Source organism: Pongo pygmaeus, chromosome 1, assembly GCF_028885625.2.
Source record: "Pongo pygmaeus isolate AG05252 chromosome 1, NHGRI_mPonPyg2-v2.0_pri, whole genome shotgun sequence".
In the NCBI taxonomy this organism is placed as follows: domain Eukaryota; kingdom Metazoa; phylum Chordata; class Mammalia; order Primates; family Hominidae; genus Pongo; species Pongo pygmaeus.
This window is the reverse complement of record NC_072373.2, coordinates 138,565,766-138,579,913: the sequence shown is the minus strand read 5'-3', so window position 1 is coordinate 138,579,913 and position 14,148 is coordinate 138,565,766. Positions and strand designations below refer to the sequence as shown.

At 42.4% G+C, this 14,148-nt stretch overlaps 1 pseudogene; it reads right to left on the bottom strand.

Annotated features, from left to right (window-relative positions):
- Positions 1-7,842: 7,842 nt before the first annotated feature.
- LOC129034936 (WD repeat-containing protein 82-like) lies at positions 7,843-9,377 on the bottom strand (annotated as a pseudogene).
- Positions 9,378-14,148: the final 4,771 nt, after the last annotated feature.

The window sequence follows — 14,148 nt, the reverse complement described above, 5'->3', positions numbered from 1 at the left end:
ATCAGCTATTTTTCACTGTCAGTTTTTAAAAATTCCTAGTGCTCAGGCTCGATAAAACTTAAGGGTATTTTCATTTAAAAAGCCTTAGACATTTAGAACTATTAATATAACAAGCTACAAGTATTGGTTTTTGAAACAGGCTGAGCTCTCTGGCATTTTTAATGAAACTTCCTTATAAGGAGATGATTATAGTTGTCTTAATGACCTAAATATGTGGCTCAATAATGGTTATTCCAAAGAATTAATCATAGTTTATTTCAAGATAATGAACAAGTCATCAAGTAAAACGTTAATATCTTACTCTTCCTGGCATCAGCATTTCAGGGACAAAATGGTGTTACAGATGTCAGAATATTGATTGCATAAAATCTTGAAACCCACAAAACTCGTAGGCTTAGGTCTTAGTAATTTGTGTTGTTTATGTAATTTCAGCCCTGCACGTCACTGAAAAGTTATTTATCTTAACAAACTGGCCAAATTTGGCGGGTAATGCTGTCTGCCAGTATCTGCAGATGTATTGTTTCCGCCTACATTTGTGCATGTTGTCTGTGGTCTTTAAAGAACACTATCTAACACCAGACAGAAATGTCAACTCTGTCAGATTTTTTCCTATGTTCGAAGAACTGATGTTGCTGTTTCCTAATTTTGTCAAATTATGTGTCTGAACTGTGTTCCTTTCTTGAAAGGTAGATATTACCAAACGTGTACCAGATAAGTAATCAGAAGTCATTAATATTGTGTCAAGTTACAGCACAGTTTTCAACAAAGTAACCACAAAGGTCAGTGCTAAGGCAAATATTTAGTAAACGATGTTTTAGCTATCTAAAGTAAAAAGGCATGATCTTAGGAAAGTGATTGCAAATTAAAAGAGAAAATTAAAAAACTGAAGTTTGGAAAACAAAAGTAATTGCAACAGTTCAAGAGCTTAATCTGACCTGATTTTTTCCTCTGTAGAAGACAATGAACTAAAAGGACACAATTGTTCTCGATCTCTGTTTTGAGTGCTTTAAAAAATTAATATATGGAAGAGTTCAAAATGGGCAAAATAAAAACTTATTTGGAGAGCATACGCATAGCTTTTACAAAGCAAGAACGATGACCAGAAAACAGACGTAAATGGTTTAGAATTTCTATTTAAGCATAAACCATGTGCAAAATTACCCGAATTTAACACATCACGTGTTAGCCATTAGCTGATTCCATCTTGGACCCTACTGAAGCAATTCTTTAAGGAAAATAACAGGCTTAGCACTAGAAAACTTAACATATGAAGGAAAATAGGGAATAAATACATAGATACATCTCTAGTTCCAGATTTAGAGAATGCCAGTGTTACTCCAGCAGGTAACCAAGAAGATGGATCAAGGAATGGGCTTCTGACAGACATCCTGAAGAAATTGAACACTGTCAGCTGTGGAGTGAGTAGTACAAATCAGAAAATGAAAGATCCATTGATTTCCTTCTAATCAGAATTTTTGCCTATGTTCTTTATCCACATTCTATTGATGTGTTTTTATACATGTATTCAATTATGTATTTGCCCTTTGTGTAAATTCCTTCCATAACTTCTCTGAAGACTGTAGCACATGATCTAGAAATGACTTTAGCTAGGACAAGACCAAGAAAGTAAATAAGAAACAGATGATCTGTAGCCTCACGTTGTTATTTTAGCTCTGTCCTTAAGAAAAAGGAGCAGGGCCAGGGGAACCCAGCCACCTCCAAATCTCTCTAGACACTCATCTTCATGCTTTTTTACCTGGTAGAAATTTATTTATTCTGGTGTGTTGCCATTGTCTCTCTATACTCAAAGCTCTGATTTACAAAAACAAAAAACAGTCACACTGTGTATGTGTAAGAGTAATCTTTAGGCAAGTATTAGCAATGTATCTTTAAAATATACTTTTCCCCGTAGTTTGTGAAATGAATGCCTGGTGTTCTGTGAGTGTCCTTTCTGTCATTTTAATTTTTTATTTTGAAACTCCATAGGTAAATGGTCATACCACATGTGTACTCCTCATAAAAAGGAATCTCACTATCACTTTTATGTTTAAAAAAATTAATTTGCTTTCTTGACAAAAGCCAAAAGCTCTTTTAACAAGGGGGCTTATTTTCCTAAGTTTAGTACAATTTATTTGATTGAGAGTGACACCAAATGGTAAGAAAAATGAAATGCCTCATTCCTCTTACATAATCTCTTAACAGTAGACCACCCAACTTCCCCACAAAATGTAATTAAATGAAGCCAAGATTCTAATGCCATGCTTTAGATTCAGAGTGGCCCCAAAGGCGCCTTTGGATTTTGTAGTTGCCATTACCTGGAATGCCTTTCCCTCTAATCTATGTATCCCACTTCCCTCTACAAAGCCTTCACTGATCAGTCCAAATGATCATTTCCTTGATTCCCTATACACAGTTTATAAGCTTCTTGAAAGTAGAGACTGTATTATATATCCCCCCACATTTTCCATTGCTGCATTTAGAAACTCGGGTCTTCAGTCAAAACTGGGGAGTTGACCAGGAATCTGACACCATGGGGTTTTCCAAGCTCCACCAGGATAATCCCATTCTAAGGACAGCTCCTGTCATTCTTAAAACATCTAAAGGATTATACTGTTTTTCCCTTGGTCATCTGTCCTAAGGCTTCTCAGCCCCGCAACCCCCATCCCATCCATCTTAGTTCTAATTTCTCTCCACTCCAATTTGCTGGTGCTCCATTCCCATCGCTTTGACCGCAGTGAAGACAGAACAGCTGGTGGACATTTAATCGCTAACAACTTTTTACAACCTTGTATAAGAGGTGGGTAAGCAAAAATTTTACAATTCTCTATTATAGTCATGTTTTTAGCTCCTAATGTGTACCAAGCACCATAACAATTTAAAAAATCAATTTGTTTTAAGGTCTTGTATGTATAAAATACTATGGGAAAGCATAATATACACATTTGATTATGCTTTGCTAATGCGATTCATCTTCATACATGTGGAACCCTATTAATCTGGATTTTTCTGAGACGGCTTCAATCCCAAAAACTCGATGTGTTCTGAGAATGCCAATGTTTCTGCATCCAAATCGCATTTTTAAGAATGTCTCTCTCAACTAGAAGTAGTATGAAATTGTTAGAAAGGCATTCCAGTTTTTAGCTTTGAAAATATGTCCATTCTAATATATGTGGTATCGGAGGCTCTCTCTGCTTTGGGCACCAGCTGATGTGTATATTATTTAGTGAAATAGAGATTCTTCCAATGTCTTTTGAGAACAAAATGGGATCTTAAGCACTTTCATTGAGGTCTTAAATATAAATGTATGGATGTCACAACTGGGCGACATTTTAATGCCTCCTTACCATTTGTTGATTTAGAAATAAATCCTGATGGGAGGCAGCATAACATAAAGGAGATAGCTAAGGCCAGCTTTTCCCTGTATTGTGAGTTGCAGTTTCCTCATCTGGAAATGGGGTTTATGTTGCCTACCTCATTGATTGGAGGAATGAGAGTATGCTCACTAAGTACAATGCTGACACAAGTACCTAATTGTTAACCTTCCCTCCTTCCTTTCTTTCCCTGGTTTCCTTTCATCTCCCCATACAGGGGAATATTGTCTGAGGATATTCTTACATATTTCTTCCTTAGCCTGTTTTAGTACATAAGGGCTTTTAAACCATTGAGTGGAAAATTGCTGTTATTTGAGATACTGTGAGCCTAACACTGTAGTAATGCTAATTTTCTGCAAATCATGATCTCTCTGTCCATTAGATGGCAGGAGTTCCTTTGGCCATGCTCTGTGAGGAAGCTGCCCAAACACGTTTGGACTTGTGTATCAGTAAGGCTACTAAAAGAGAAAACAAGGTATACAAAATAAACTGGCTCTTATATAAGTAAAACAATTTTACCAGACAAAGGGAGAGCTACTAATAACCTATTACCCCCCCATCTTTTCTAGTCACAAATTTCTTGTATTTTCTATTCCTTCTCTTCTGGGCTTTTGCATTTCCTGTTTCCTCTGCCTGGAGCACTTCTCCACCAAACCCCAGCTTCCTTCACCTAGCTAACTCCTCTTCATCTTTTAGGTCTCAGTTCAGCATCACTGCCATTAGGAAGACTTATTTTACCTCTCATTCTGAGTTCAGGATACCATATCCTTCCTCCACCCCATCCTGCTCATTGTATAGTACCCTGCTCATCATATAGTAGTACCCTGCTCAAATGCTGCCTCCTCACACAGGCATCCCGGTTTACTCTTACTTAGTGTCTCTTTTTCTGACATGTAGAATAGTGCTTGGGACAAGTAGACATTCAACCCTATGGTAAAAAATGCCTTTGCTCCCCCAATACTTTGTAGCTTCCAATCATTCCTGTTGTGGCACTTATAGCACTACATTATCAGTCCTCTATTCTATAACACCACTAGATTGTGAGCGCCAGGACAACAACAATCAGGTCTATTTCATGCACCATTGCATCTCCAGTGCCTGGCACAGAATCAGGCCTCAATCATTATTTGTTGAAAAGTGAGCACACATATAGTATACATATATGCACACAGTATAACTACAGTGAAGCAAAATTTTTTTGTTTGTTTTTTGAGGAGGTCAGTGAAGCAGAGGAGGAGAAATGGTAGCAGGGACCTATACCAGGCTTCCTTTGCTATGACAGCATCCATATTCAGAGTCAGCCAGGTGGGCTTTTGATAGCAGTTACACTAAGTAGGTTTTGGTTTTTGTTTTCGTTTCAAGATGAGTCTCACTCTTTCGCCCTGGCTGGAGTGCAATGGCGCACCATCTCGGCTCACTGCAACCTCTGCCTCCCAGGTTCAAGCGATTTTCCTGCCTCAGCCTCCCGAGTAGCTGGGATTACAGGTGCCCAACACCATGCCCAGCTAATTTTTGGATTTTTAGTAGAGACAGGGTTTCGCCATGTTAGCCAGGCTGGTCTCGAACTTCTGACCTCAGGTGATCCGCCTGCCTTGGCCTTCCAAAGTGCTGGGATTATAGGCATGAGCCACTGCACCTGGCCCACTAAGTGGGTTTTATGTTGACCTGAATTTTCAATGAATGAATTTAGAATTAATGTCAAACTTTGTAGGAAGTTGAACATGGCTTGCAGAGCAAGAATTTGGGAGGCCACAGAAGGTTTGAAGAGATAAAATAGATGTTTTTGAGCAGTCACCTGGTGACCAAACAGATATAGTGATATAAAAATATGCAACAGAATAACCTATATGGATTTGGATAGCTATAAGAAATGGGCTGAAATATAACAGTTAGAAAAATACTCAGATTTGAACACAAGAACACTTCACAAGATATGCTCTGGGTCTTTTTGTTTGCTTGTTTGTTTGTTTGTTTGTGACAGAGTTTCACTCTTATCACCCAGGCTGGAATGCAATGGCACAATCTTGGCTCACTGCAACCTCCGCCTCCCAGGTTCAAGTGATTCTCCTGCCTCAGCCTCCCAAGTAGCTGGGATTACGGCATGCACCACCACACCCGGCTAATTTTTGCTCTGGGTCTTAGGTAGCAAATGCTGTTCATATTTGAGGCCTCCTCTGTGAAGGGCCCGGGAAAAAAGTAGAACATGGCTCCAGCCAGAGTCTCTCAGAGTCAAGAAGGGCCTAGGGTCACTTCCATTTTTTGGATCCCAATATTTTTTTTCTGTTTAAGACTGTAACATGGAAAAAATGTTTGTATGTTAAGCACAAAAGGGACATAAAATTGTATAGACAGTAGAATAACGACTATGTAAACACACCAAAAATCTATGCACAGAAATGTGTAGGGGAACATTTAACACCAAAAGATTAACAGTGGTAGCATTTGGGTGGCAAACTGATTATTTCTAAAATTTCCATATTTTCCTTAATAAGCAGTAATTATAATTGCAACTGGAAATAATTTTTTAAGTACCCCTCTGGCTGAGCAGTGCAGTGTCACTATCAAATACACATCAGTGGTTTTGGCCGTGACTCCTAAGAGGATGCCAAATGCCGCTGCCCCACTCCCTAACCACCCCCAAGAGAGCTTGAGCACCTCTGGCTCCGCTGAGAGAATCTTTGCAGCCCCAGCCCTCAAAATCTCTTATTCTGCGTTATCCCCCCACCACATCATCTCCACTCACTTCCAGCTATATTTTTTCCCTTTCTTTCTTAACTCAGGAGGCAGGTTTGCAACTGCAGGACCCAAAAATAGAGGCCATGAGGTGGCATGTTTTCAAAGAACGTGCTGCCTCAGTTTGGGACACACAGGAACTCAAATACAAATCATTTTCCTGCTGCTGGGTAAGTCATGCTTGGTGGCTGCTCTGGTTGCAGATACGTGAAGTTATATACCCTTTCCTGTTAACCCACGGTTCCAAGCACTCTTTCTTAACAATTATTTCTGTCATGAACTTTCTACCCTAAAAAGCCAGGGGTGGGTACTAACAATTAAGATCATTTGGTTTCTAAAAGTCCATCCTCTCTGGGAAAGCAGAGCTATACAGTGGGTGGCATCCTGCAGATTCTAGTCTACATTTGGGAAAGGTATACACCTCTTGCACTTTCAGTTTAAGGAACAAGTCAAAAAGTAATTGCTTTAAAAAAAAAAAGTGCTAGCAATTCACAGCCTATTCCTGCCTCTGAACAGTAGTTGTGATGCCTTAATTTACTCCCTAGCAGCTATGTATTCTTGAGCAAGTCATAACCTTACTGTGCCTCAGTTTCTGGATCTGCAAGGAGTATTGCCTGCATAAGTGTTTGTTTAGGAACTTAGTAAAATGACATACCACTCTCTCTGCTCTAAGAGAGCCATCAGCCAGCTGCAGCTCGTCTCACTCAGCCTGGGCCTGACCAGAGTCCCTTCCTCTTCCAAGAGAAAGCGAGGAAAAGCAGCAAGCAAGCAGACTTATCAGGTAAATGGGAGTGATCTATCGTTGGCAACGAGGCCTCAAACGAACTGAAAATGCTCTGGCTCCAGCACCCTATCCCCAAATGCCACAAGCCAGACACAAAAGCCATGCAAGAGTGACTATCACACACACCACAGGCACAGAGTACCACCAAGCAAAAAGGGGGATAATACTGCAGAGAGGACCCCAAAGTGCGGCTTGAGGAACACAGGAAGTCATCCCAAGGCCCTCACTTAGCTGCCATGGAAACAGCAAACACTATAAGCTTTGCTTCATTCAGTCTTCCGAAATGAAAACATTAATAGGGAAGACTCACTAACACTTGTGGCAAACACTATTAGCAAGAATGCAGTCTGTCTCTTGGGCTGCGGGACTCCATCTGCTTCAGCTGAACTCTCAGAAACTACAGATGAGAGCAATACATGCATACGCACACACATGTATGCATATCTGTATGCACACAGATGTATTTAAATGAAGGTGCATACACGGTGCTAAAATACAAACAACAGAAATCAAAGATCATATGCAAAAAGGCCAAATATAACATATAACGCAGGCCTAGAACCAGCTCTTGGTCGGGAGCTGGGGAAAGGGGTGGTATCATCTAAAAATTACATACACAATTTGTGGCGGGCAGGGAAGGCATCAGTGTAAACAACTCAGACTCACTTCACAATACTAGCCCACAGCAAAGGATGATGTATCTCATGTACAAAAATAGACTCCCACCTTGCTTTTGTACAAACCAAGCTTGGTAGGCATCCAGGAGGACCGTGAGTTTGTCTTGATGACAGGGCACTGCACCAGGCTGCTGCTAAACCTTCCAGCCCTAGGAACTCACCTGCTACCCTCCCCCTTCTTTCCCTTTCAGGCCCTTTTCCCACCCAACACTTACAGCCTGAGGCCTGCCCGACCACCTAGCCTCACACAACTAACTGCAGTGACTAACTGCACAGCTTCCTGCAAGCAAGGTCCTTCTGTATTTGTCCCTTTCTCTAACCCCAAGATATAAGAAAACATTTCTGTAAATGTTTGGCACCTAAGAAACATGACGGTTGTGGATAATGCCACAAGTACACAGGGAGACCCAGTAACAAGACATGCAGTGTGAGGGCAAGGGGCACTGAACTGCCCCAGCATTTCAAAACCAGGACTGTGGCTTCCCATACATTTAGGGGGATAGGAGAAGGGATGTGCGGAGCTAAAGAGTTCACTGACACCTCAGCAGCATGTACATTCAAATTGAAGATGCTTGAGAGCCCCACTATACCCAAGTTAGGAGTCTGGTCACTCCTCTAGCAGAGCTTGGTGCAGTGACAGCTAGAAAAGATGAGTTCCAATTGAGTCTGTTGCACCAAGAGTCCTTTTGAAGATGCTCAGCAAAGTAATTATTTTCTTTTGAGCAGATGTACAGCACATCCATGGGAAGGCCATGTAAAAGGATGTTCTCCAGCACAGTCAGATGATCCAGTCCCACTATCATCTCAGTCCCCTCTGAGTTTCTTCCTATGGCGGCCCTCACGGTACAGAAATAGCCAAGCAGCATCAGGGTCAGTCATCAATGGTGGGCAACCAGAAGGCCGTGTTGGTACACCCGCTGGCAAAAGTCACAAACTTGGGGTTGAATTGCAAACAGGTAATTGGGCCTGTGTGTTTACCATCCAACACAACTACTTTTATACCGCTCTCTCCATTCCAGAAATGGATCTTGCCATCCTCTGAACCAACCATAACAAACTGAGAGTCTGCAGTAAATGAAGCCTCCAGTGTGACAGCTTTGCTGTTGGCATAACGGCCAAATGTGTGTATCACCACTCCTTTGAATGCACCAATGAGACGAATGAAGCTGACGTTGGTGGAAATGAGGATGACCTTGCCACTGTTGCTGATTTTAAGTGCTGTCCACTCACAAGTTCGATCATACTGCATCTTAAAGGTAGCAAATGGCCCCTTATCAAAAGAACAAAGGTCATAAAGTTTGACCGTTTCAGAGTTGACACCAGCAGCAAAAATTCACCCTTCTGGATCAAAAGAACAAACTGGCTTCCCCTTTATATGCATGAGGCCCTGGCAGTTGGGAGACCGGAGATCCCAGAGTCGAATGGTCTCATTCAAGAGACCCAGAAATGAAAGTGTCATCCACAGGTGACATGGACAAGACCACCACCCTTTTGCTATGTCCAGGAAAGTATCTGATGTATTTGTCGTCATGCAAGGACAAGTAACGAATAGTATCGTCTATTTTGTTACAGCTGTAAACAACCGTGTTTGCCGCAGGAGTGTATCTAATGAGGCCACACCGTATTTCTTACTGAACAGGGTTTTGGTTTGCCCTCCTGGCAGTCATAGAGCACGATGGAGTCGTCGTTGCTGCTCGAGGTGATCACCTCGCTGTTAGGGCTGAAATTGAAGCAGTTAATCTTGTCCGAGTTTTCGCGGAACACGTTGGCGATACAGAAGCTCCGCAGCAGCACGCGGCGGGTCAGCTTCATGGCTGCGTCTGGGGAAGGCAGCGGCGGCGCACGGCCAGGCGGCGGCGAGCGGGCGGGCTGCCTAAGGGCCAACCTGCGCGAGGCGGGCGCCGCGCCGGCGGCTAGGGGGATGTTGGCCAACAGTTGGGCCGCCTCCTCCTCTTCCTCCTGCTTGGACGACGGTCTTCCGCCTGGACTGTGGAGCCTCGCCGACCGTTCGTCCTCACAGCCACCCCATGGGCAACCAGCGCGGCGCCGGCTCATTGTGTCTGCCATCTTGGGGCAACAGGCAGAAGCCGAGCGGATCCCAGCGTTTCTTTTTTAAAGTATTTTTTTTTAGAGACAGGGTCTTGCTATGTTGCCCAGGCTGGATTCAAACTCCTGGGCTCAGGTGATCCCTCTGCCTCAGCCTCCCTAGTACCTGAGATTACAGGTACATGCCACTATGCCCAGCTCTGTTATTTTTTTTTAAATGACAAAGCAGGTTTTCGAAAATGATAGTTTTTAAATATTTTCATCCCCCTGCCTCAGCCTCCCTAGTACCTGGGATTACAGGTACATGCCACCATACCCAGCTCTGTTATTTTTTTTTAAATGACAGGCCGGACACGGTGGCTCACGCCTGTAATCCCAGCACTTTGGGAGGCCGAGGCGGGCGGATCACAAGGTCAGGAGTTCAAGAAAACCTGGCCAATATGGTGAAACCCCGTCTCTACTAAAAATACAAAAATTAGCCGGGCGTGGTGGCAGGCGCCTGTAATCCCAGCTACTTGGGAAGGTGAGGCAGGAGAATCGCTTGAAATCGGAAGGCAGAGGTTGTAGTGAGCGGAGATCGTGCCAAGGCACTCCAGCCTGAGCAACATGAGCAAAACTCCGTCTCAAAAAAAAAAAAAAAAAAAAAAAGACAAAGCAGGTTTTTGAAAATGATAGTTTTTAAATATTTTCATTTAACAAATTAATACCTTTAACACATACATAATTTACAATGAATTTAGGTATTAAGTTGAGCCACATGAAATTGTTGATATTCAATCATTTTTTTAACCTAGAAAATCAATAATGTCATGTAGTTCAACCTAATACAACCTCATTTTGAGATAAATGTTAGGAGTCTATATTTGAGGCCCTGCCTTTAGTGACTATGAGGCCCTAGCTAAGTGCACTGCTGCCCATCCCAACTCTCCCAATATTGATTATAGCCTTAAGGCTGAGGGCATCCCATCTGTGTATGTGAATGTTCAGCCTCTAAACAAAAGGGGTCTAAGCCCTCTGACCAAACAGTGGAGACTGAATACTGGGCTAAAAGAAAACTAAAATCTAGAATTCTAAATTCTAGGTGAGCCTATAGTATATATTAAGGACAAGCAGATGTCTGATATATCTTTGTAAGTTTTCCAAGTACAAATGCTGGAGGCTTCTCTGTTCCTAAGTTCTCAAGAAGGAAATGCAGCAGTGCCTGATGCCTAGTGGGCCTACAGAAGTATTAACTAACTGGCTCATTTTCTCCTTCACTCAACTGATTTTGTACTCACTCTCTACTGCTAAAGATGAGACCGGTTCTGTTTTACTCATTCTCCCCACCTTCAACGGTGAAAACTGTTAAACAACTCCAGGGTCTTTCCTTTCCCTTTCACTCTGCTCTCAAACATACACCATCCTCCCTCCTTAATTTCCTTGCCCGCTTGCTTCTCCAGCCTTCCCTTTCTCTACAGCCTTTTTGCCTCTGCCTCCTCCTGTGCCTCTGGTAACCACTGGGTAGTCAATGAAGAAGCCAGTTTATTCCCCTACCCCCACATCATATCCTAAGCTCATCTTCCCTGACCTTGAGAGGGCATGAGGTGCACCTTGGTGCTCTCAATAAACCAAAGTTGTTTTAATAAGCCCAGTGAGACTAAGATGTTTAAATTCTTCTTCTCACTCTCATCACCGCAATGTGAGATGGATCTAAATATGTTGCAACAGCATAGCCTTGGGCCAGCAGCTCTTGAGTTATAAAATGTTGCAGCAAACTCTCCTTGCATAGCAATGTTATCACCCAAGAACTCCATCCTTAACCCTATCAGCAAGAATTCTAGAGTACTTTCTCTTTGCCATGCTCACAGATTTTCAGAAGTTTTTCCCTGATGGAACCAGCATCTGAAATCTTCATAGAAGCATAGGCAAGACTCCTCCAGCAATTCCTTTTTTCCTTCCCGGATACCATGTTTATACAATCCATCCAAGCAGGAGCTTAGCAGTGGCACTTGAGTCCACTGAACCTAATGCTTCCCTAATTGCACAATTAAGAGGCGGCAGACATTTGAATTGGCAGCTGGACTGCAGTAGGTGGAAATAAGAACATTGTGTTCCTTTGCATGTGAAGTCATGTATAGTTTTTCCAGCATATGATGAAGTTGCAATAAGAAGGAAAATCTGCACTTTAGCTTTTTGGTTTTCCTCTGGATATAAATTTTAGAGAATCTCTCCATGCTGTAAAACCTTATAGCACTTTGTATCTGTTGTGGAGCATCATTTCCTTTATCCTGCCTCTCAGTGTCATGATTTGTATGCCTGTCTTATCTTTGAGCAGCTGCCAGCTCTTACCGGTTTTCTCATTCCACCCTCATCCGTTTACCCACCCAATGTCTAGCACAAGTCCTTTGAATGCGCAGAGTTAGCATGCAGTGACTATTTATTGAACTATTAAAGTTGCTTTGCTTTGGAGCTGTTTTTATCTAACCCTTCCACTGCTCCATTTTATTTAGAAGGACTTAGGATTTAATATATTAGAAAGATGACTACAAGGGATTCAAATTGGCAGGTCTCAATGGTTGCATTTTCTTTGAGAAACTCTTAATACAAAGTAGTGGTCCCCAGTGATCACATCAGTGTTCGGAGACCCTACCTTGTCTCCCAAACACATCCTACCATAGCTGATTGATCCAGGGGATATACCTAACAGGATGGGTCCCTCAAATTGTCACTTTCAGATATTTAAAACCTTAAGGGAGTGGGTTTGAGCTGAGTTCTAGTAAAGACTTGGATCCTGAGGGAAGATTCAAAGGCTTATCACTAGGGCTGCCCTTGTTCCCACTTCACCTGAGATCTGGTCTTTCTGCTCCTCCTTAAATCCTTTGAGCTGCCCCAGCATCTTTCTGGAAAATCCCTTTTGTTCTCAAGTTGACTAAGATCCATTTCTGTTACACACACTCAGTTGACCTAAGCCAATAGAATGATTGGAAGGGGCACAAAGAAAGCCTGCTGGGCTTCGAGCCTGGTGCCACCTTCAACTTGCTGTGTGATATAGTATAAGTCACAAACCAATCTGAACCTCACACTCTCATCTTCAAGTCTATATTATTACCAGAGATTCTAGACAATGCCAGCAAGAATATATTGAAAGATGGATAGAATTGTAAGATGCAGATGTAGCAGAGAAAGTTTATTCTGGGAACGAGGAATGGCACAGGAAAAGACATGGGCATAGGAAAGCAGGGACCTGTTTAGGAAGCAGAAGGAACCCCTCTGGAGCATAGGGTTTCTTGTTTTAAAATGTAGTTAGTGGTTTTATTATTATTATTTAGGTATAGCAAGGCCAGCAGACTAGATGACTGTTATCAAAAAGATAGTTATACTCACAGATGCCAAGAGAAGCGGACATGCCACACCACAGGGGGCCACTCGGGGAAGCACCAGAGTCTGTCAGGAGGCAGAAGGAAAGGAGAAAACATGAGCAAGAGCCTTTATGGTGGTTTCCATGGGAAAGAATGGGCAAGGCAGATTAAGCAGATTAAGGATTGACTAGTTTGAATAATTTCAGCTAGTTCAGGGGCATAGGGACTACTCTTAGTTGTCTGGTAACTGGCCCTGGAGTGATTAGGGCGGGGGATTATGGTCCTAAGTATGACAGCCCAGTAGAGAAGGTATTTGCAGGTATGGGCTCTGGATTGGGTGGTTTGCCTTTGAAAGGTATGCTCAAGGGCAAGTTGTTTACAGTCTCTAGGAATTGGCTAGCCCTGGAAGGGGCAGCACCTCCAGGGTCTGCAAGGCCCCAGATGTCAAAGCATTAAAATACAAAAAATAAATAACATGGTTAATACATCCCTGTAGGAAAGTAGCACACTAGACGGAGGAAATGAAAGCTGAGTCTAGACCGTAAGGGACCACAAATGTTAAACTAAGGAGTTTGGTTTTCATTCTGCAAATAATGTTCTGTATACCCTGAAGGATTCTGAGCAGAGGAATAATATAAGAGCTGTATATTAGGAATACTACTTTGATGTCTTTGGACAGGATGGGGTAGCTTTAAGGACCAGATCAACAGATCCGAGTAAATACTGGATGTGGGGTTGAGGGAAAGATAGGAATAAAAACCAACTTCAATATTTCAAGCCTTTGTAACTGTAGGATAGTGCTGCTATTAATAGATACAGGTGTCTGAGAAGAAGACATCTCTAACAGGAAACTTAAGAGATAAGTGGGCAGAAATGATGAGTTGTGCTTCAGAGATGTTGATGCAACCATGTCCAACAGGAGTTCTCGTGTAATGTTGCTTGTGTGATTATCTGGCATTGTATGTGTCTTGCCTCCCCAAACTGTCAGAAGAACCTCAAAGGACTTGTATCTTATTGTCTTTGTCCCTCCCTCATACCTAGTGCATTGCCTCATTCCTCTGGTCCTTGCCATGTTCCTTCACAAGGCTAGCACAGGCTGTTTCTCAGGGGGCATATCTACCAGAATTTGTCCACATGAGACAGGAACCACTCTGGGCATTCTGACTGCCAGCCTGGGGTCTAAAGATGTCACAAGTTTA